The following is a 24,276-nucleotide window of genomic DNA, read 5'->3' as shown; positions in this document are numbered from 1 at the left end:
CAAAATTTTGCAGGCAGAGAAACAAATCCTATCTGAACGTCATGGGATACTGCAATTCAGGTACAAAAAGCTTGGCAAGTTGCAAATATGCCAGTTAAGGCACATTATTGTCACCAGTTGTTCGAATGTCACTCTAGGGAATGCCATCAATGGTTGATAGGTATCCTAATTACCGTTCTTTGGCATGAACTTTGAACTTGGTCTAAATAGTCATTTGCAGTTCTGTGATGCCAGACTTTATTATACCTTCATGTCAAATGATGAAGTCTGAAACTAAACCTTTATTATGCACATAGTCTTTAAGAACTGAGACCTGATTTAGGAATGAATACCACATCTCCTGTGGCATTCAGAAGTGGTTTTTCTCAGAACTCAAAACCAAGAAGCTCTATATCCTAATTTCTGAATGTGCTTGGTGTTACAGAATCCTGTTTAGTAAGTGCAAGGAGACAGTGTCCTAATGTCTAGGCTTTTGGTCTAGAGAGTCAGACAAGATCATAGATTATACATCATAATCAGGAATTTTATGGTTTCTTTATTTTATTAAAGATTTTTATTTATTTATTCATGAGAGAGACAGAGACAGAGACAGAGACACAGGCAGAGAGAGAGGCAAGCTCCATGCAGGGAGCCTGACATTGGACTCACTCCCAGGACTCCAGGATCATGCCCTGAGCCAAAGGCAGGCACTTAACCACTGAGCCACCACCCAGGGATCCCATATGGTTTCAAAAGCGGTACCTTAACTCTGTATCAATTGTAAGATTGATACAAGAGGACATTACCTTGAATGTCACTTTTTTTTTTTTTGTACTCAAGTCTTTGCCATAGGTTCTATCAGCTATTATTAAACATTAAGTATTGCTTTTGGGGTGAGGCAAGAGAGCATAAGCAGGAAAAGCTTTATAGGCTAGTAAAAATGTAAATGAAGTGTTCATCAGCTTGCTACTATGGCAAATGATGAAAGAAACATTACCTGAGACATTAGATTCAAAGATTATTGCTAATCAAATCAGCCTGAATGAGAAACCTCTTTGTAACCATTCGTTTGGTGTGAATTTGCCTCTATGCTAACACTCCTGTGTACTGAATTTGATTCCAATGTCCTAGGCACTCCATTCATTTTTTTTTTTTAAAGAGATAGATATAAAAAAAGAGAGAGAGAGAGAGAGAGAGTGATAGGGATTCCTGGGTGGCTCAGCAGTTTAGCGCCTGCCTTTGGCCCGGGGGGTGATCCTGGAGTTCCGGGATCGAGTCCCGCACCAGGCTCCTGCATGGAGCCTGCTTCTCCCTCTGCCTGTGTTTCTGCCTCTCTCTCTCTGTCTATAATGAATAAATAAATAAAATCTCTAAAAAAAAGGGGGGGGGGAATCATTTAAAAAAGATAGATATAGATAAGATATATATATATATAACGTGATTTATATATAAATGTGATGTATTTATATATAAATCATGTTATGCCATGTATCAGCTAGGCAGAAATAATTTCTGTGTTAGATATGTGTGACATTTGATAAGAAATAGCTATAGATTTTGATGCATGTGCGCTTAACCTTCTTCTTCAATGCCACATTCCCGACCAGGAATTTGCAGGCTGAGACACGGATCAAAGTTTCTACAGCGTGTTTAAGTCACACCCCCAGAGTTTCAGAATGTCTAAGCCCCCGATGTCCCGGGATGGCCGGAAATTGCTACTCTTGTTCCCCTCGATTAGGAATACATGAGAAGACCGATATTTCTAATATTACTTTAAATACAGTAATAAAGTAGATGGTGAACACTACTTACTTTCTCTCAGGGAAGCTCCATTGTGGGATGGTATTTAGGGAGTAGGGCCCTTTATGTATTTTATCCTTTCTGAACCTTGCGTGAGCCATTCTCCCTGATGGCTTCCTTTGGTGGATCTCCAAAGAACTTTGAGAAACTTTCCGAGGTCGGGGTAGTGGGAGTGAGAGCCCAGGGCCCCCACTAGTGGCTCCCAACAGCTGAGCTCTGTCACAAGCACCTCTTTTCTGAGGTGTCCCTCAAAGGCACTCAGCACCTCTGCCTCTTATCCCTTGTTCTTCCACCACGGAATATCAGACTAATATAGCCATTATGAAGCAGGGAACTGTTAAGGAAGTCACACAAAGGTTCCTAGAGTTACTCTGAAATACAATTCAAGTGTCAGTACTTGAAGTTACCTTTAACCTTCCTTCCTTTAACTTTCCTCTGTGCCCTGAAGCAGGCTACTAGCTCCCTCAGTTCTGGGCTGAGCTGTCTCATAATTACTGCACATTTCCACATCTGAGAAAGACCCTGCCAAGAGTTGAAGAATCATTTTCATAATTCTCTCCTGAAAGGTACACACTGAGCTATCCAGGAGACTTGGGGGGAGATTCCGAATTAAATAAGACAAAGGGCAAAGGATTCAAATCTTTTGTCTAGAGCCATCAAAAGACCTTACTGGCAGTGGTGGGTATGCTGGTTCATTCACATTTTCACATCATTCACACCGTCAGTACCTTACCCTATATTCACATCGTCATTATCTTACCGGACTTCCTGCAATAGTACTCTGACTTACAAGGTCTGTCTTCCAATCTTTTACAGGCTACTTAATCCTAAACACTCCTGAAATTTTGCCAGGTTCTCTAACACATGGCTTTGGTAAAGTCACTCCTCTGACCAAAAAACTTGATGACTCCAGAATACACCCAGCAGGGGATGAAGTGGTAGTGATCCAGTTCTCCTACCTTTTCGGCCATAAGTCTGCGTGCTTTCGTTTTACAACCTATGCTCTAAACCAGATTATTTGTCATGCATTTATAGTCCCTGTGCTTTCTGTCACACACACTATAGTCTCTTAATAGCCTCTCCCACCCATCCTCAAAGTTCAGCTGAGAGGCTGCCTTCATAAAATTGCCGGATTCCTCTAGCTTGAGGTGTTTTCATGTTTCTAACATCCAATCGTACTTTATTTATACCTTTCTTGTAGTATTTAACAATGCTTGTTTTACAAACGTGGTTTCATTTTGTTATTTTACTATATATCTGTCTTGAGCATAGGAATCGCATGTTAAAAATATTTATAGTTCCAGCATTGTGCTTTCACCTATAGTAGGTTTTTAATTAAAAGAACCTACTATATTTGTATGTTGAATGACTAAATTAATGATTTTTTAAAAAGATTTTATTTATTTATTCATGAGAAATACAGAGAGGAGAGAGAGAGGCAGAGACACAGGCAAAGGGAGAAGCAGGCTCCATGCAGGGAGCCCGACGTGGGACTCGATCCCAGGACTCCAGGATCACGCCCTGGGCTGAAGGTGGCACCCTTCACCCAAACCGCTGAGCCACCCCGGCTGGCCAAAATTAATGATTATTCAAGTGGTCTTTTACAAATCACACAGAATGAGGAAAATGATTTCTCCTCTCAGTGCATGCACAAGAGATTTAATGATACCTTTACAAAGGAAAGTAGCTTACAAAATTACAAGCAATTTTCATGAATAGCTTAATACAAATTACTCTTATAAAAATCTATAAAATATAGAGTCTATACAAACAAAAATAGTAATTGTTTTTTTTTAAACTTTGCCCAGTCAATATATCTTTTTTTCAGTTTTTATTTATTACATGTTACTAATATTTTTTTATTATTTTATGCTAAAACAAATTTTAAAGATAATCAAATACAGTTCCATTTAAGTTAACACTTTCATTTTCTTCTCCTAACATCTTCCAATTATTTGTGGAATTCTGTATGTCTTTATTTTTTTAAATTTTATTTATATTCCAGTTAATTAACATATAGTCTAACATTAGTTTTAGGTGTACAATTTAGTCATTCAACACTTCCATACAGCACCCGATGCACATCACAATAAGTGGAACTCAGATTTAAAATATAAAGGAGGAATTTGGACTTAATCTAATGAAGTTTGACCCCACTAAAAGAGAATAACAGAGTTTGAATTTAGTCCACTCCACAAAAAAGAAGTCCAACATACCCATAAGGGAGCATTGTCAGTCTTTCAGATCTGCATCTCTCTCTCTCTATGACGTGGCTGAATTTTCCTAATCTCCATTCTAATCAGTAATGTTGTCTCCAATCCCACATGCGAATTGTGTTCTCTGGCATAAAATCAGTTACTCACAGTCTTGTGTTATTACGCAGCCTGAGCACTGATAGCTTGTGATCCATTTATGAACTGTCAAATAAAGATCTTCAGATTATTTATATCTGCTATTTCCCCAGTAAACTTATACTTTGAGAATTACTATATGTCTAATCCCTCTCCAACTTGGTTTTATATCTTTTAGCCTAATTGATTGCCAAACTGAATATACAACTTTCACATTGATAATACAAGAAGGGTGGACATGTATTGTTTCAATAAGTAACGTGAACTGGTTTAGATTTTGGCACTCCCACCAGCAAGCATGATAACGTAAACTGTTGAACATCCAATCGATAAGTTGTGGGATTATAGTATTTTATAGTTAAAAGCCTTTGAATTTTTTAGTGATGTCCTATTGTTTCTATTAAGTAGCTGCTTCTAGCTTTTCTGGGTATCCCCACAAACGGGAAAATCAGGCAAATTTAATAATTTTCAGCTAACTAAACACTCTTTAAGTACTCCCACATATGAGTATACTAGTATGGGGTTACAGAGACATATAGGATACATTCTTGAGTATCTTGAGATACTTTGCCATTCTACACTTCCTTTTTCTTGGCAAGAGACCAAGTCTGAGCCCTCACTGGAACTTCTGGAATTGTTGAGATTGTGTCTAATTTAGGTAACCAGATCTTTTAAGTGATAGTTTAAATAAAATTTGTAATTGAACAAATTCAGTATTAATATGTGACTAAATAACTTACCTTTGCTGAGGTGCCTGGGTAACTCAATTGGTTGAACATCCAGTGCTTGATTTCAGCCTCAAGTTATGGGATCAGCACTGTGTTGGGCCCCACGCTGTGGGGAGTCTTTCCCTCTGCCTCTGCTCCTCCCCCAGTGCATGTGCACACACACTCACTCTCTCATTAATTCATTAATTAATTTAACTTCGATATACTATCAAAATTATGCTGGAAACTCTGTGTTTTAGACCTTAAAATTTTGCATATGTTATAACCCAGCAAATCAACTTCTAGAAATTTATTTATGGAAATAAGAAATTGGGTTGCAAGAACACTCATGTACAGTAAATAAGGAAAAAATCTAAATGCCCAGAAATAAATATTGATTAAATCAATCTGATACGTGGGTACAGCAGGATACTATGCAGTCATTACACACGACATTGCAGAAGTTTACATAGTTACGTGGAAGGAGGCTCACAAGGACTTAGGAAACGCTGACATTATTTAAGCTTCATTTTACATTCAAGGTTCTTCTTTTCTTTTTAGATTATCTTATTCGTAGGGTGAATACATTTTCTTAAAAATATAACTTTACAAAATTGGCTACACAATTAATGGCTACACACTTTACCCCACTCATTGCTACCCAAAGGTAACTGCTATTCACATTCTGATGGATATGCCTCCAGATTTTTCCATATATATTTACACAAAAATATACAAAAATATAATCATACTAAATGCTTCTAAAGACTTTTTCTTATTTAAAACATACTTGGGACAGCTTTCTAACTTAAAATTATTTTTACTGAAAAAAATATCATGCATACAAATGGGTATGTGTAAATAAACATATTTGAAATTCCTCATGAAAGCTTCATGTTACCTTTTTTGTGACTCTCTCTCTTTCTCTCTTGATTTATAACTCCTCTCTTGCTCTCCTTGAAATTGTGTATATGTGTGTATATTTTTAACATCATGAATCATATTTTTTTGTTTTTAACATTTTTATGTTCTTGAGTATTATTTAATGGAATTACATATTTGTTGTGACATGTTTATTTTGTTCAACGTTATATTTGTAAGATCCATGTTAGCTTGTATAGCTGTGATCCATTTATTCTTCCACAAGTTATTCATCCAGTTTCTTCTTGATGAACATTTGACTGGCTTTAAATATTTTGCTATTATTGACAATGTCGTATGATAAATTTTTTTTTTTTTTTTTTTTTTTTTTTTAAATCTTTTTTTTTTTTTTTTTTTTAATTTTATTATTTATGATAGTCACAGAGAGAGAGAGAGAGAGGCAGAGACACAGGCAGAGGGAGAAGCAGGCTCCATGCACCGGGAGCCCGACGTGGGATTCGATCCCGGGTTTCCAGGATCGCGCCCTGGGCCAAAGGCAGGCGCCAAACCGCTGCGCCACCCAGGGATCCCCGTATGATAAATTTTGTATGTATTTCCTGGACTTCAGGAAGAATAAGGTCTTCTTTGAGACATCTAGGATTAGAACTGCTAGGTTATAGAATATGTAAATAAATGTTTAAGGGGTTGAACTAGTTGACAGTCCTTCCCAGTGTATAATTGACTGTATGATTGTTTTCTTGATTCATATCCCCACCCACATTAGTACACTAGGCTTGTTTTTCCCTGAAGCTGGAAGATATGGAATAGTATCACGTTTCGGTTTCAATTTGAATTTTTGGTTTACTTATGAGATTGAACACTTCTCAGAGTTTCCTTTTTTATGAAGTTCCTTTGTGTATCTTTCTGTTGAATGGCTAGTCTATTTTTAATTGGCTCCCAGAACTGTTTTCAATGTATTATGAGTAATAACTTTTTTTCAGAGGGAAGGAGAGAGAGAAAGAGAGGTGGGGAGAAGCAGACAGACAGGGAAAGAGACAATCTTAAGCAGGTTCCATATGTAGTGCAGAGTCCAAAGCAGGGCTCACTCTCACAACCTTGGGATCGTGACCTGAGCAGAAATCAAGAGTCAGACACGTAACCAACTGAGGTACCAACGCGCACCATGAATAATAATTTAAAAAAATTATTATACATTCATAAAAAGCTTATTATGTGCCAGGAATGTTCTGAGCACATTGTACAAATTATCTTTTCAGCTGCGGTATAGACATCATTATTAATTTTGTTTTACAAACTAGGAGACTGAGATACAGAAACGTTAAATAACTTGACAAAGGTTATTTAGTAGATCACAAAAAGTTGATAAGTAGGTGATACTCTATCCTAGGTTGTGTGACTTTACCATTATGATCTTAATCACCATTACTAAACTGTCTCCCCTTTCTCCTTTCTAGTTATATGTGCTACAAATATCTGCTCATTTATTGTTTAAGAATCCCTGGGATTCTATGTGAACTTATTTTCTCATATTATCAGTTTAAAGTTTGGTGCTTTGTCTTTAATATTCAGTATTTTAGCCATCTAAAATTGATTCCAGTTTATGGTGTGAGGTATGGGTCCAACCTAATTTTTTCTGTGTTCAATTGTCTTGGCAACTATTGGTGAAAAGCATATTTTTCCCTATTGATTTATAATACCAACTCTGTCATATATCAAGTACCTATTTCATTGAGAATCTGTTTCTAAATCTTTATTCTGTTCAGTTGATCTACTTGAATATTTATGGAACATTACCACAGTATCTTAATTACCAGCTATAGAAAAAGTCTTACCCTATCTAAATATTTACTTATCACACAAAATTGCTCACAATATCCTCTTAATATTTTTTTAAATTTCCATAGCATCAATTTTGGTATGTTCATTCCTGATGCTAGTTATTTTGGTCTCTTTTTACTTGTTAGTCTTATCAGAAGCTTAGTAATTTTATAACTCTTTCCAAGGAATCAACTTCTGGCTTTGTTGATTTTCTGTTTGTTTTCTTTTTCATTGATTTTTGCTCTTACTTTTCCATTTTTTAATTTATATTTATTGGCACATACTTAACATACAATATCCTATGGTATGACACTGGCACAGATCACTGTAATAAGAATGTAATAAGAACTTACAAAAAAAAGAACTTAACAATTATACATTTCGGGTGTAAACCCTTTATTGGATGTATAATTTGCATATATCTTCTCCCATTCAGTAGTTTGTCTTTTTATTTTTTGAAGGTTTCCTGCACTGTGCTTTAATAAGTTTTTAGTTTGATATAATTTTGTTTACATTAGCTTTTATTCCACTTGCCTTAGAAGACTGGTTCAAAGAAATATTGCTAAGATCAGTGTCACAGAGCTTATTGCCTATGTTTTCTTCTAGTAGTTTTATGGTTTCATATCTTACATTTAAGTCTAATCAATTTTGAATTTATTTTTATATATTGTGTAAGGTGTAAGGTACAGATCCTGTTGTATTATTCTGCATGCAGCTGTCCAGTTTTTCCAGTACCATTCATTGAAGAGACTATCTTTTCCCCATTGTATATTCTTCCCTCCTTTGTCATAGATTAATTGACCATAAATTGGTAGGCTTTTTCCCTGGGTTCTCTATCTTATTCTAGAAATCTATATGTCTATTTTTGTGCCAATATCATACTGTTTTGATTACTTTAGCTTTGTAGGATGTTTTGTATTCAGAGAGCATGATACCTCCAGCTTCGTTCTTCTTTCTCAAGATTGCTTTGCTATTTGGGGTCTTTTGTGGTTCCATACAAATTTTAGAGTTCTCTCAGTTCTGTGAAAAGTGTGGTTGATATTTTGATAAGAATTTCATTCAATCCCTAGATCACTTTGGGTAGTATGGACATTTTAATAATATTAATTCTTCTTATCTGTGAACATGGAATATCTTTTTATTTGTGCCATTTGCAGTTTCTTTCATCAGTGTCTTGTAGTTTTCAGAATCCATGTCCTTTATTTCCTTGGTTAAATTTATTCCTAGATGTTTTATTTCTTATTTTTTTGATACAATTGTAAATGGGATTGTTTTCTTAATTTCTTTTTTTTTTAAAGGTTATCTTTTTAAAGAGAGAGAGAGAGAGAGAGCACATGAACATGCACAGGGAGGGGGGCAGAGGAAGAAGGAGAGAGGGAATCTTAAGCAGGTTTCACACCCTGTGCAGAGCTCACTGGGGGGCTTAGTCTCACAATCCTGAGTTGGACACTTAACTAACTGAGCCACCCAGGTGCTCCAATTTCTTTTCCTGATAGCTTGTCATTAGTGTATAGGAAAACAACTGATTTCTGTATGTTAATTTTGTGTCTTGTGACTTTACTAAATCTGCTAATAAGTTCTAACAGTTTTTTTCTGGAGTCTTTACTGTTTTCTATATACAGTATCAAATCATCTGAGAGTAGTGAGTTTTACTTCTTCCTTTCCAGCTGGATTGCCTTTTATATATTATATATTTTTTTCTTGCCTAATTGTTCTGGGTAGGATTCCTAATCCTATTTAAAAAAAAGAAAAGTGGCAAAAGTAGGCATTCTTGTCTTGTTTCTGGTCTTAGAGGAAAAGTTTTCAGCTTTTCACCGTTGACTATGCTGCTAGGTGTGGGTTTGTCACATATGGCCTATATTATGTTGAAATATGTTCCCTCTATACTGCTTTCTTGCAAACTTTTATTATAAGTAGATGTTGAATTTTATCAGATGAGTTTTCTGCATCTGTTAAAATGAGCATTTGATTTTTATCCTTCTTTTTGTTGATACAGTATATCACATTGATTGATTGCAAATGTTGAACCATTTTTGCATTCTGGAATAAATCCCACTTAATTTTGATATATTAGCCTTTCAATGTACTGTTGAATTTGGTTTGCTATTTTGTTGAGGATTATCATACCTATGTTCATCAGGGATATTGGTCCATAATCTTGTGGTGTCTCTGTATTGTTTGTTATCAAGATAATACTGGCCTCATAACATATTCCTCCCTCTTTAATTGGAATAATTTAAGGATAGTTCTAACTGCTCTTATGTATCTTTTCTTATCTTCAAATTTATTTGAGTTACTTTTGTATTTTGGTCTAGTTTCTGAAGATGGATACATGGCTTAGCTCATTAATTTTTTTAGCTCATTAATTTTTACCTTTTTTTTCTAATCACTTTTAAGTCTATATACTTCAAAGTTCTATTTTGACTATATTGTTCAAGTTTTTACACGTCATATTTTGTTAATACTCAGTTCAAACAATTTTCTTACTTCTACTCTGAATTATTTTTGACCCACAAGTTATTTAGAAGTAGGCTTCCAACTTTATAAATTTAGTGTTTTTTATTTACCCTTTCCTTATTGATTTTTAAGTTAATTCACGCTGTTATTAGAAAATGTCATAATTGTTTCCCAGTATTTGAAATGTGTTGAGTGTTGCTATATGGGCCAATATATTATCAATTTTGTGAAAGTTCTGTATGTTATTGAATTCAATATACATTCTGCTATTGTTAATGTTGCATGTGCCAAGTAGGTCAAGTGTTTGCATCCTTCATATCTTATATATACTTTTATGGGGATTTGGGGGCTTATGTTATCAACTATGTGGCAGAAATCTACTGTGATGATATATGTTTCTTGTTTTAATTCTGTATATTTTTCCTAATATATTTTGATACCATGTTACTAAATACGAACAAATTTAACATGATTATAGTTTCCTGGGGAAATCAAGCCTTTCATTACAACAAATTAACCTTCTTTATCTCCAATAATGCTTTAGTTCACCCAAGAAGTCTAATTTCTCACATATAAATATAGCAGTATCAACCTCTCTTGCTTAGAATTTATTGGGCTTATCTTTCTCTATTCTTTTATAAGCCTTTATAAATGTTTTACCCTAGAGATGTCTCTTATAAATAGCATATAATTGAATTTTATTTTATCCTATCCAGAAATTCATCATTTTAAAGATTAATCTATTTGCACTGTATATTTAGAGTTAAATCCACCAACATATTTTGAACTTCCATTTGTTCTGTCTTGTTTTATGTCAAAAATTAATTGTCTGAATATGGATGGTCTATTTCTAAACACTTTACCCTATCCTAATGTTCTATTCGTTTGTTGTATGTTAAAAACACTCCACTTTCATTGCTAAAGCTTTATAATGACTTTTGATATCAAGGGGTATAAATGTGCTAATTTAAAAAAATCATTAAGTTTTTCTTTTTTTTTTAAAGATTTTATTTATTTATTCATAAGAGACACACACACACAGAGGCAGAGACACAGGCAGAGGGAGAAGCAGGCTCCATGCAGGGAGCCTGATGTGGGACTTGATCCCAGGACAACAGGATCACGCCCTGGGCCGAAGGCAGATGCTAAACCACCGAGCCACTTGGGAATCCCCCACCATTAAGTTTTTCATTGCCATTTTTGACCTATTACATTCATTATAAACTTTAAAATCAGATTGTCTATTTCTGTGATATTACAAGTATGGGTCTTTTTTTGGTCATTTCCTTACTTTTATCCCATATTCAAAATAGAGTTAACTCCAATTTCCCTCCAAAAGCCACATTCTATTCTGACATCATCCTCAAATTGCAGGATCTTATCAAATAAATCAGGTTCAAGTGTGGATGAGAATTCTTGAGTCTGGTACTTCTGCTATGGGTGATCTCAAATGGATTCCTGTGAAATAAAGAGATAAGTTGTCTGCCTCCTACACATCCAGCATGCAGTGGTGAAGTAGGCATAGATAACTGCAATAGATGTACCTATTCAAAAAGTAGAAAATAGACACACACAGCAGACAACCTCATACTGGTACCACAAAGACTCAAACACCAAAATATGTCAGATAGTACAAATAGTGATGCATGATTGTAAGTGAGTTGTAGGTCATTTATACAATTTTGAAAATAAACATTTCCAAGTAATATGGCCATGTGTTGTATGTTGCATTTAAATACAAATGCACAAATTAAATATAATTTGTAGTTTGATTATTATAATTTTTATCCTACTGTATATTCTAACTTTTTGATCATTCAGCTTTTTTTTAATCATTTACATTTTTAGAGGTACCACACATCTGGGAATAGATCAAGTCCTAGGTATTTGGCTAAAGCATCCTCAACTGTAGCTTTGTCTCCTTTAAAGTCTTCAAATCATATTATAGTTTTAAGTCTATCAAGTTTGGGCCATGAAAACTGAGGCTCTTCTCCTGTACTTTGTATAGGGGACACATAAAGTAATAATACTAAGATCAGCAAAATAATAGACACATCCACATCATGGCTAATAAAATTCTTTAAAATATTTTAGATGTTTTAATTTTAAATCTGAAGGTATCAGAAAGTGTCCATTTTGGCTTATAAAAGAACATCAGTATCTCTTCTAAAAGTGCCATAAATAAGACAGCAGCTGGCAGATTTATTGTTGATCTATGTTTAATTTAAACTTGTTTTTGGAATATAGGAAAAGTGGTGAAAGGAAACTGACAGCTTTGAAGAGATATATGGTCTAAAACTCTGTACTACATCACTCATTTTAAATTAAGACTTGATATTATTCTTTCTGAAACATATCAGACGTGGAAAGAGACAGAGTGTGGTCCTGTTCTTTAGAGGGGAAAAACACAGACATAAAGAACCTCTTAAATTTTTGATTTTGTGAAACATATCAAATTACTTGTCACCATAAATGTAATAGCTTCTAACCTGAGGTGTGCTGACTAGTGATGACCTTATGTGTTTGGATGCTTACTGGTTTTTACACCTTTATGACAAAACATTGAGGTTTATTTTATGCTTAGATAATTTATCAATATATATGTGTGTAATCCTGTTTATCTTGCTATTTTGTCAGGTTGCTAGTGTGAACCCAATATTTTACAAAGTTATATATCAAATGAGTAGACTTTAGCAATTTCAAAAGACATTTTTTGATACAGTAGATTTCTGTACCAATAGTATGTCATTGGATAAACTCTTAGGAAGCAAAATATAACACAGATTAAGCTCTCTATCTGTGAAAACTTTTTTTTTTTTTAGTGTTTTTAATACACCAGTCATTTTCTAAGCACTTCACATTGATTATCTCTTTATATTCTCATAATAAACCCACAAGATATGTGATATTATTATCCTCATTGTATAGATGAGAAACTGAGTCACTTTATTAGATATGGGAACATTCAAGATGGGAGAAGTAGTTTAAAAAACATCATGATATATGTGTGGAAATACAAGCACTTCTGTCCAAACTTTGAAGTTTAAAATAAAGGGATTTTGAAAGATGCCAGATAGGGAAGTAGTGGTTCTTTTATGGTGAAATTTATATGTCAGGTATGTAGTGAAAATCCAATATTTTTTATATTGTATTAAGTTGAATTATTTACTGGCACCAACATATGTTAAGTTAAATATGTACCAAATGACATTTAAAGAAAAATCTAGGGTGCTTGGGTGGCTCAGGGGGTAAGCAAGGCCTGGCTCCATGCTCAGCGGGGAGTCTGCTTCTTCCTCTCCCTCTGCCCTTCCCCCTGGTTCATGTGCATGCTCGCTCTCTCTCTCTCTCTCTCTCTCTCTCTCTCAAATTAAAAAAACAAAAAACAAAAAACAAAAAAACAAACAAACAAAAAAAACCATTCTTAAACACCTAATTCTTTTTCTTCACACTCAAAAAGTATTCAAACTCTCTAATTTTATAACTTGCAATTCTATCTGTTTCCATTTTGAATTCACTCTATGACTGCAGAACTATCTTCTTTGCCTTATCAATTCTGTGGACTGGATTAAATTGATCTGTCATAATGTACAAGAAACAGAAATCTGAACAACCCCTTGGACATCTAGGGATATGGTAAGAAAGAGAAACATCTCTGAAAAGACTACTTGGCCAGAGATGCATTAAATCTAGACTGTGTACCTAAAGACTTGTTTTTTTGTGTCTGTGAAAAAAATGACTTTTAAAAAACCTAACACATTCACAAAGCCATATATTTTACAGTGTATTTAAATAGCTATATCACATCTCAGCTTTATAAGGGTTTTCTTTAAACATAACTCATACCTGCCCTGCAGCCAATGTTTGTTACTGTTCCTCATAGAAACTCCATGAGTGGAATTACAGAATTATCATTCAGTATTAGAGGTGAAGACTGAAGTACAAAAATGATGTGCCAGAGAGCAAAGTGAAAGTCGGGAGAGTGCCTAGAGAAGAATATAGAGCCCTGGAATCTTAAACTGAAAGCTTTGGTGTTCTGTGTTTAGTAAAGATCATATTTCTACTAAGGTGCTGGAAGAGAATTGAGCATGATAATTCACTACTCCTGTTCCAGTTTCTAGCAGACATCAGTCATGAACCAGTATACCTATTGATTAAAAGAGTAAGTATGCTCTGGAGTCAAGAAAATTTAGGTTTAAATCTCAATTTTTTAAAAAAGATTTTACTTATTTATTCATGAGAGACACACTCACAGAGAGAGCAGCAGAGACATAGGCAGAGGGAGCACCAGGCTCCACGCAGGGAGCCCGATGTGGGACTCGATCCCAGGACTCCAGGATCCTGCCCTGGGCTGAAGGCAGGCGTCCCTGTTTAAATCTCAATTTTGCTGTTCACTACGTAGTTAGCACTGTGGTGGGGTGGGGTGGTTATCTCTTACCCTAAATTTCTTTCTAACATAATCATTATAACAGAATTTACTTTTTATGTTGTTGGGAGGGATAAATGTAGCTGAAGAGCCCAGTACCGAGACTCATATTGATTTATGCAGGTTCTGTGTCCTTTATTCATCATAAATATGCTGATAATGTGTGATTGTACATTTTATGGAAATGTATACAGGAATCCTGTTTAAGATAAGACTATCTATAAAATCCATACACATTCTCTTTGTTTTGTCTTGTGTTTGGTAAGAACCTTTAACATGAAATCTATCCTCCTAACAAATTTTGAAGTATACAAAACTGTACTGTTAGCTATAGGCAGTATATTGTATAGCAGGCTTCTAGAATTTATTCAGCTAGCACAACTGAAACTTTATACCCGCTGAACAACTCCCTATTTCCCCCACCTAACAGCCTCCAACAACCACTATTGTATTCCCTACCTAAAAAGGTTTGACTGTTTTAGTTACCTCACATAAAAGGAATCATGCAGTATTTGTCCTTACGTGACACTTACTTCACGTAGCATGATGTCCTCCACGTTCATGAATCCTGTTACAAATGGCAAAATTTTTTTAAGGCTAAATAAATTTTACCGTATTCATTATCACATTTTCTTTGTCTATTCATTTCTCGATGGACACTTGGGTTGTTTCCATGTGTTGGCTATTGTAAATAATCCTGCAATAAACATGGGAGTGCTAATATCTCTTTGAGATCCTGATTTTAATTATTTTGAAATATCCAGAAGTGTTATTGCTGGATCATTTGGTATTTACCTTTTTAATATGTGTTTTGAGGAATGTCCATAATGTTTTGCGTAACTGCTATACCATTTTACATTTTTGCCAACAGTGTATAGAGGTTCCTATTTTTTTCACAACCTCACCAACACCTTTTAAAATAAATAATAGCTTATCCTAACAGGTGTGAGATAATATCTTATGATCTTGATTTGTATTTCCCTGATAATGATATTGTGCATATTTTCATATTCATATTGGCTGTATATATATGTCTTCTTTGGGGAAATGTCTGTTCAAGTCCTTTGCCCATTTTTAATATAGATTGCTTGTTTTCTTTGTTGAGTTGGATGAGTTCCTTATATTTTGGAAGTTAGACCCTTATCAGACATATGGTTTGCAAATATTTTCTCCCATTCTGTAGATTGTCTTTTCATTTTGTTGATTGTTTCTTTTGCCATGAAGAAATCTTTTAGTTTGATGTATGCCCACTTGTCTCTTTTTGCTATTGCTGCCTGTGCTTCTGGTGTCATATTCAGGAAACTCTGAGAGGTGTTGGATAAGTCCATTACCTTGATCATGGGGATGATATCACATGTGTTTGCATATGGAACATTAAACATATACGGCTCTTTGTAAATTATAAGAACATAAAAATCAATGGCATCAGTCACATTAAATGTTCATTTACAGAGGGAGTCTAACAAAAGAAGAGTTCAAATCCATAGATCAGTTGCAAGTCCCAGAAAAAGACTTGAGTGCAGAGAATTGACCCATCGTGTCCTAGGAGATGAAGCTTCTGGACGACCCTAGTGTGGCAGAGTTGCTCACCCAAATCTATGTTCTCTTCTCCTTCCTGTTGCTCAGGAAGACTGCATTTCCCAGTGTTGCTTGCATTTTGGCTTGGCCTCACAACTGAACACTCAATGAAAGCGAGGGACACCATTTTCCAAGTGTGGCCTCCAAAACCCTCCACAGCTCCTCCTTCCTGTACTTTTCTTCTTTCTCATTGACTGGAATGAAGCCATCTCTCAGAGGAATCTTAGAAAACATTTGGTGAAAGTAGCAGAAATTTCTAAATAACTGTGTGGAAGAAGGCTCCATATCAACTTGTTTACCTAATGATGACTAGTAAATGAGCAAGAAATGAACTTCTCCTGGGTCTGAAACATAAACTTCTGGGCCCATTTATTGCAGCAGTGACTATTACTGTATTATAGCTGTTAATTATAATGATGTAGTATATTATATGAGATATATATGAGATATAATGAAAATTGTGGTGTACTGAAGTAGGCTATCAGATATCCCTTTTTGTGTGCCTCCACAAGAGGAGGAGGAATGGAAAGAGGATTGGGAAGTGGGAAAGAGAAAGAAAGCAGGGACCGTATCTCTGAATTTTTTTTTAAGTCAAATCTTCAACTTTGACAATGATTCTCAGGCTGACTGCAAGTGGTTAGATGCTCTTGAAAACCAATTAAAATGGGGCGCCTGGGTGGCTCAGTTGGTTAAGCGTCTGCCTTCAGCTCTGGTCATGACCTCGGGGTCCTGGGATCGAGCCCCATGTCTGGCTCCCTGCTCAGTGGGGAGTCTGCTTCTTCCTCTCCCTCTGCTGCTCCCCCAGCTCCTGCTCTCTGTTGTTATCTCTCCCTCTCCCTCTCTCTCTCTCTCTCTCAAATTAAATAAATTAAATCTTAAAAAATAAATAAATAAATAAAACCAATTAAAGTGAAAGCCCTGTAGAAGCCTATTGCAGGACTCCCAAGCAGCCGACTCACACTGACGTGAAGGATCAGGATGTTTATTGGACCATGCCTTCAGGATCAATACCAATAGGGTAGGGGAGGAAGCAGGACCCAGCTGGGGAGAAATTGGACTGTGATGTAGTCTCGATAAAAGCTCAGTCAATCCCACAGAGAGCTCCAAAACTGGGATTGACCTTTGAGAGCTTTCCAAGTTGGAATGAGGAGGCTGGGCTTTATACTGGCAAAATAACTGGTCATTAGATTCTGGTGGCAGGGCTGCTCTTGTTAGCCAAGGGAAACCTCCAGAGAGGCAGATAGCTGAGGGCTGTGCTGTTAGCCCGGCAGTACTCTTGGCAGCTTAGGTAATGCATTGTTCAGACATTAGAAAGCCCTGTTATCTTAAGCAATCAGGACCCAGATTTAATTGGTTAATTGGAAAAACATTGGTAAAAGAGAGAACTCATATTAAAAATACACACCAAGTTGAATATTTTGTTTTAATCTGACATATAAATGCACATTTATTCATCACACTTTGAAAATGAGGCCAAAGTTTTTCTTTAAATGAAAGTTGCCAGGTTGGCTTTCAGAAACCAAGTTCTTGCTTACATAATACTTGTAATGAATCAGATACAACTTATTGCTTTAGTGTCTTTTGAATAAAGTAAGAATTTACAGACACATGCAAAGTAATCTGAATATAGAATATTGATACATTTTTACTACTTTTATTTCATTAGTTTTTATTAACACTCATAAAAATTATATACATAAAATAACAAGACAACTAACATTATCAATTTGGGGGTGAAATATGACTGAATTTTGGACAGCATAGCGTTTAAATCGGAAGTGAAGTTCTGAAAAGATGCTTACCAGCCGCAGATGTTTGAGCAATATGTCACCAAGTCTCTGTTTTGCTACTTTGGAAGCAGTCATTTTGCAAGAGGCCAAGTGGGCTCCCACTGCAGGTCCTGCCATGCAGATTTTTTTTCAGCTTTATTAAGGTATTATTGACAAACAAAAATTGTATATGTTTACAGTGCACATGATGTTTTGACTGTACATATGCATTGTTTACATGATTACCACACTCAAGCTAATTAACACATTCATCACCTCACATACTTATAATTCTCTTTGTGGTGAAAATTACTTGAGATCTACACTTTTAGCACATTTCAAGTGTATAATACATTATTATTAACTATAGTCATCACGCTGCAACATTAAGTGTCCAAAACGTATTCATCACCTCGCCAAGCCAAGAGTTTTCACTCGCTGGACGACATCTTCCCATTTCCTCCAATGCCTCAGCCCCCGTAACCACCACTCCACCCTTTGGTACTTTGGGTTCAATTTTTTTTAAGTTCATGTATAAGTGAGATCATGCGATATTTGTCTTTCTGTGGCTGGCCTAATTCACTTAGCAGAGTGTCTTCTAGGTGCACCCATGTTGTCACAAATGGCAGGATTTCCTTTTTTTTTTTTCTCTAAGGCTGAATAATATTTCATTACATATGTAAATATCATATTTCATATATCTGTTGATGAGCACTGTTGTCTCTGTATCTTAGCTACTGTGAATAACACTGCAGTGAACTGGGAGTGCAAATACCAGTTTGAGAGCGACTATTTCCTTTGGCTAGAAACCCATATGTGAGCTTGCTGGATCATCTGATAGTTACATTTTTAATTTTATGGGGAAACTCCATACTGTTTTCTATAATTACTATTCCAGTTTACATTCTCACCAATAGTGTACAGGAACTCCCCTTTCTCTATGTCCTTGCCAACACTTGCTTTTTTGACTTTTGGTAGTAGCCATACTAACAGGCATTAGGTAATATCTCACTATAATTTTTATTTGAGTTTTTCTTATGATTAGTGATATCAAGCATCTTTTATGCACATGTTGACTATTTTTGTGTCTTCTTTATAAAATTGTATGTTTAGGTCCTTTGCCTATTTTCGAATTGACTTATTTAAGGGCTCCCAGGTAGCTAAGTGGTTGAGCATCTGCTTTTGAGCTCAGGTCCTGATCCTGGGGTCAGGGCATTGAGTCCCCATTAGGCTCCCTGCATGGAGCCTGCTTCTCCCTCTGCCTATGTCTCTGCCTCTCTCTCTGTGTCTCTCATGAATAAATAAATAAAATAAAATAAATAATAAAACAAATTGACTTTTTAGATATTTTGCTATTTAGTTGTATGAGTTATGTATTTTAGATATTAATCTCTTATGAGATGTATGTTTTGATGATACTATCTCCCATTCCATAACTGCCTTTACATTTTGTTGTTTCTTTTGTTATGCAAAAACTTTTAAATTTCATATAACCCCCCTCATTTGTTTTTGCTTTTGTTCTTTGTTGTTTTGGTGTCAAATCCAAAAAAGAAAAAGAAAAAAAAAAATCATTGCCAAGAACATTGTCAAGGTGGTCTTCCCCTATGTTTTCTTCTAGGAATTTTATGGTTTTTAGGTCTTATATTTAAGTCTTTAATCCGTTTTCCGTTGATTTTTGTGTGAAATATAAAGTAAATATCCATTTTTTTCCCTAGTTTTCCCAACATCATTTATTGAAGAAGCTATCCTTCTCACATTGTATATTCTTGGCAACTTTGTCAAAGATTAGTTGAATACATATGCATGGGTTTATTTCTGGGCTCTTTCTTCTGTTCCAATGGTCTAAATATCTGTTTTTAAACTAGTACCATATGTTTTGATTTTTATCACTTTGTAATATAATTTGAAATCAGTACATGTGATGCCTCCAACTTTATTCTTCTTGCTCACAATTACTTTAGGGACTGGGCTCTTTTTTATATATTTTTTTATTTTTTATTCCAGTATAATTAACATATAGTGTGATACTAGTTTCAGGTGTACAACATCGTGATTCAATATTTAAAAATCTGAATAGCTTCACAAATTTGCATGTCATCCTTGCACAGGGGCATGCTAATCTTCTCTGTATCATTCCAATTTTAGTATATTTGCTGCTGAAGTGAGTGCTATCTGGGATCTTTTGTAGTTTCCATATAAGTTGGGCTTTTTTCTATTTTTGTTGCTTGGAATTTTGATAGGGATTATATTGAATTTGTATACTTATTTGGGTAGTATGGACATTTTAAGAACTTTAATTCTTCTAATCCATGAACAGGAGATATCTTTGCATTCATTTGTATCTTCAGATTTTTGTACAACTGACTTCTGCATGTTAATTTTGTATCAAGCATCTTTATTGAATTATTTATTTTTTTCTAACAGATTTTAGGATTTTCTAGATAAGATTATGTCATCTACAAGGAGAGACAATTTTACTTCTTTCTCTCTGATTTGGATGCCCTTTATTTATTTATTTTTCTTGCTAAATTTCTCTGGTGGGACTTCCACTATTACATGGAACAGAAGTGGCCATAGTAGGCATCCTTGTCTTATTGTCTTGTTTCCTGTTTTCATACAGGAAAAACCTGGAGCCCTTCACCATTGAGTATGATGTTAGGTGTAAACTTGTCATATATAGCCTTTATTTTGAGATACAGTCCCTCACTATGTAAATACTGAGGGATTTATAGAGAAGGGACACTAAATTTTGTCAGATGTGCTTTCTACATGAACTGATAGGATCATCTGAATTTTGTCCTTTATTTTGTTAATGTGGTGTATCATATTCATGGATTTGTGTATGTTGAACCATTCTTGCATCTAAGCCATAAATCCCACTATGATGATTTTAGCATGCTATTGAATCAGACTTTCAAGTGTTTTGCTGAGGACTTTTGCATGTATATTCATTTGGGATATTGGGCTATAATTTTCTTTTCTTTTAATGTCCTTGTCTGTTTTGGTATCAGGGTAATGTTTGCCTCATAATATTAGTTTAGAAATCTTCCCTCTTTTGCTTTTTTGGAAGAGTTTGAGAAGGGTTGGTATTAATTCTTTGAATATTCAATAGAAGTTCACCAGTGAATCAATCTGGTCCTGGACTTTCATTTATTGGGAGGCTTTAATTATGATTCCATTCTTTTCATTATTGGTCCATTCTGATTTTCTATTTCTTCAATATTCAGTCTTGATATATTGCATATTCTTAGGAATTTATTTATTTATCCAATTTGTGGATATGATATATGATATGAAGCATCTTTCCATATTTTTTTTTACATCTGTATATCTTCTTTGGTGAGGTGCTTATTAAGGTCTTCTGCCCATTTTTTTTTCTTCTGCCCATTTTTAATTAATTAATTGAAATTTTGTTTTCCTAAATTTAAATTCAGTCAGCTAACATATAGTACATAATTAGTTTCAGATGCTGAGTTCAGTTATTCATCAGTTGCATATGATACCCAGTGCTCATCACATCATGTGCCCTCCTTAATGCCCATCACCCAGTTACCCCATCCTCCCACCCACTTCCCCTCCAACTGTCTTCAGTGACAGTGGCTGTTGGTTACCCTGGTGGCCAAAGCTACTAATGTCCTTTGTGGTGCCAGCCACTGAAGTCCACACCAGCAAACACTATGGGGTCCCCCTCTCTGAAAGCCATAGGAGTCTATGGTGCCCTCAGCTTCAAAAGCTGTCGAGATTCTCAGAGCAAAGGCTGCTGGAGCCCTCTGCGGTGCAGAACACTGGAGACCGGATGATCCCAGGGTGGCTCAGTGGTTTAGCGCCTGCCTTAGGCCCAGGCTGTAGTCCTGGAGTCCCGGGATTGAGTCCTGCATCGGGCTCCCTGCATGGAGCCTCCTTCTCTCTCTGCTTTTCTCTCTCTCTCTCTCTCTGTGTCTCTCATAAATAAATAAATAAAAATCTTAAAACAACAACAACAACAACAACAAAAATAAACACTGGAGACCATGGTGGCATTCTCTGTAGGCCTGATACTGATAGCCTTTAACCTACTTTGCTTCTAGGTTCTTAACTGAACTCTTGGGCCCTTCCAGGGCTATTTTCCTTCCTTCATGGATAGCTCTTTGGGCTTTGTGGGGTTTTCATTTTTTTTTTTTTATTGATTTTATTGATTTTATTAGGGGGGTTGGGGAAGCAGGAAGACAAAACTTGGTATCTCCTACTCTACCATCTTGCTGATACCATTCCCAGATGCTCCTTCCCTAAACTAATTCTGAGTAACTTCTAAGGAGATAGCTGACTCATGTAGCATCATGAAAAATCAACTCTCCTTTCTAGCCCATACATATCTGCCACGCCTCCTATTTTAATTTTGTGACGTGATCCATCTTATTCCCTTAGCTTCAGGGATGGGGCATCTCCTTCTAGCTCAGAGGATAAAAGGTAGCCAAGTGTAGAGTCTCTACCATCTTCCTGTCCTTTCTATTGTTACTTACAAACAAAACAGATCTAACTTTTAGGACAACTTTGAATCCCTTCATCCCCTGCTAAACATTGTATCTTTTCAGGATAGAGATTTCAAACTGTAGATTAGTTTATTGTTGGCTAAAGTCTTTTTTTTTTTCCTGTAATTAATCTCCAGGTGCAAGATTCATTGTCTTTGAACTATGCTATACAGTAATAAATTTAGAGTTATTTGATATTCAAAAACATAACTTTTAATCATTGTTCTTCTTTCACAAATGTGGAGCAATTTAGGAGTGATACTGAATTATTTTAATAAGTTTTCAGTTCTTATAACTAGATAAATTAATTCAGAAGTTGTAGGCTTCTAGCTGTCAGGGAAAAAAATCTATCACACACACAGTGAAGGTTTCTTTCTTTTTTTTTCCTTTTTTTAAATTATTACTTAGTTTCCTTCACAGTAAAAAAAATAAATAAAAAATTAAAAAGTCATTAGTCCAATTATAAGTCCCCTTGGTTCCAGTGAACTAGGAGTAGATATGTTATACCCCTTAGTTTTTCTATGAAAATAGCTAAAAATATATTAACATAGGATATAATACCTAACACATGACAAAAGTAGATGCAAGCCCTTCATTTCATAATAAGCTCCCAGGGGACATTTTATGAAGGTATCAAGGGCAATAAATTGTTTTTAATATAATTAGGAAAATTCTGTTATCTGGATAAAATTGAGATTTCTTTGTCCTAGAAATGAGAGTGAGTCTTGCCATGGATCTGAAAATGAAATTTTGGTCTCTTTGTTTAAGCATCTCCTCTGAATAGTGAAATGTTGTGCACAGAAAATTCCCTGCTTCTTACATTAAGGTCTTTGCTAAATGACATATACAATATATATTGTGTAGGTGTGTGTTGTGAAGGAATTTACAAATTCTACAGCATTCTGACCTACTCATGAATTGAAAGATAAACTATGAATCTTTGCCTCTCTAACTTTATAAAATTAACAGCCTTTGACAAACTCTGTGATTTCCATTTCATATTGTATGTATTAAGATTGTATGAGTTTTCTGTTCCCTTGCTCTCTTAAAAGATGAACAGCTTTTCTGGGGATACATGATTATTATACTTCTTGTGTTGAGATTTACATATGTTTATTCATTCATTTATTATTATTTTTTAATTTATGAAGCATATGGCCATAAAAAAGGAAGTCAGGAGGGAGATGTAAATACAGAGAGAACTTGTGGAACCTCTCTTTTATAGATTATTAAAAATAGGGTAAATTACCATCAATCTCACTTGTTTTGAGTAGCCATCTGCCTAAGAGGCCAGAAGCTGGGGGTCCTTCTAGCTTCTCAGTGATCCCCTATCTTAAGATATACATGTCCTACAGTGTATGGCATTGGCTGGTTTGGACCGAGGGAGACACATTTATGTAAGATACAAGGCTGTCACAGAATTGGTTCATGGACTTACAGTAGAGATGAGCTAAGAACAAATAAAACATAAGGGAAAAGAAACAGGGTGTCTCCTACTGAGGTTATTTATGACTGGTCTTCCTGCCATTGCAGGTTTACTGAAAGATGGTGATGAGGTCTTATACATTTTCAATCCAAATAAACATAAGGAATTTAAATTATGTAATGAGGACAGATTCAAATAACAGATCAATTTCTGAATATTCAAGACTCTTTTCTAATTGGCAGCATTCAAGCTAATCCTTATCAAATGGTCTTCTCAGGCCACTTCTGTCTTCATTATCACCTAGATGGGAGGATTAGAAAAAGAAGAGACTAGGATATTAGGCCACTTTACTAATTACTGATTAAAAGTTCCTTTCAAATAGGAAAAATGGGGAATGGATGAATATGAGAGTTGGAGATTATTTATTTCCAGCTTTGCTACTGTCTCCTCTATTATTGTTCCTATTCTCCTTGCCTCCGTTTCTTAGCTTCTGCCTTCCTAGCTCATCCCATTGAACCACCTGAGCTCTCTGGAGGAGAAAACTCAGTTCTACTTTAGGACTACCTAATCTGAATCTA

At 35.4% G+C, this 24,276-nt stretch overlaps 1 protein-coding gene and 1 non-coding gene across 5 annotated transcripts in view; one reads left to right on the top strand and one right to left on the bottom strand.

Annotated features, from left to right (window-relative positions):
• The window catches only part of TNNI3K (TNNI3 interacting kinase), a 283,998-nt gene that overhangs the window by 39,712 nt on the left and 220,010 nt on the right, over nt 1-24,276 (top strand). The gene's annotated exons all lie outside the window — the stretch shown is intronic.
• LOC112934618 (U6 spliceosomal RNA) lies at nt 19,828-19,929 on the bottom strand. Its single transcript, XR_003237995.1, has one exon. It is a non-coding gene; the product is annotated as a U6 spliceosomal RNA (small nuclear RNA).

The sequence above is a fragment of the Vulpes vulpes genome, chromosome 3 (assembly GCF_048418805.1).
Source record: "Vulpes vulpes isolate BD-2025 chromosome 3, VulVul3, whole genome shotgun sequence".
Classification (NCBI taxonomy): domain Eukaryota; kingdom Metazoa; phylum Chordata; class Mammalia; order Carnivora; family Canidae; genus Vulpes; species Vulpes vulpes.
This window is presented reverse-complemented; position numbering and strand designations above follow the sequence as displayed.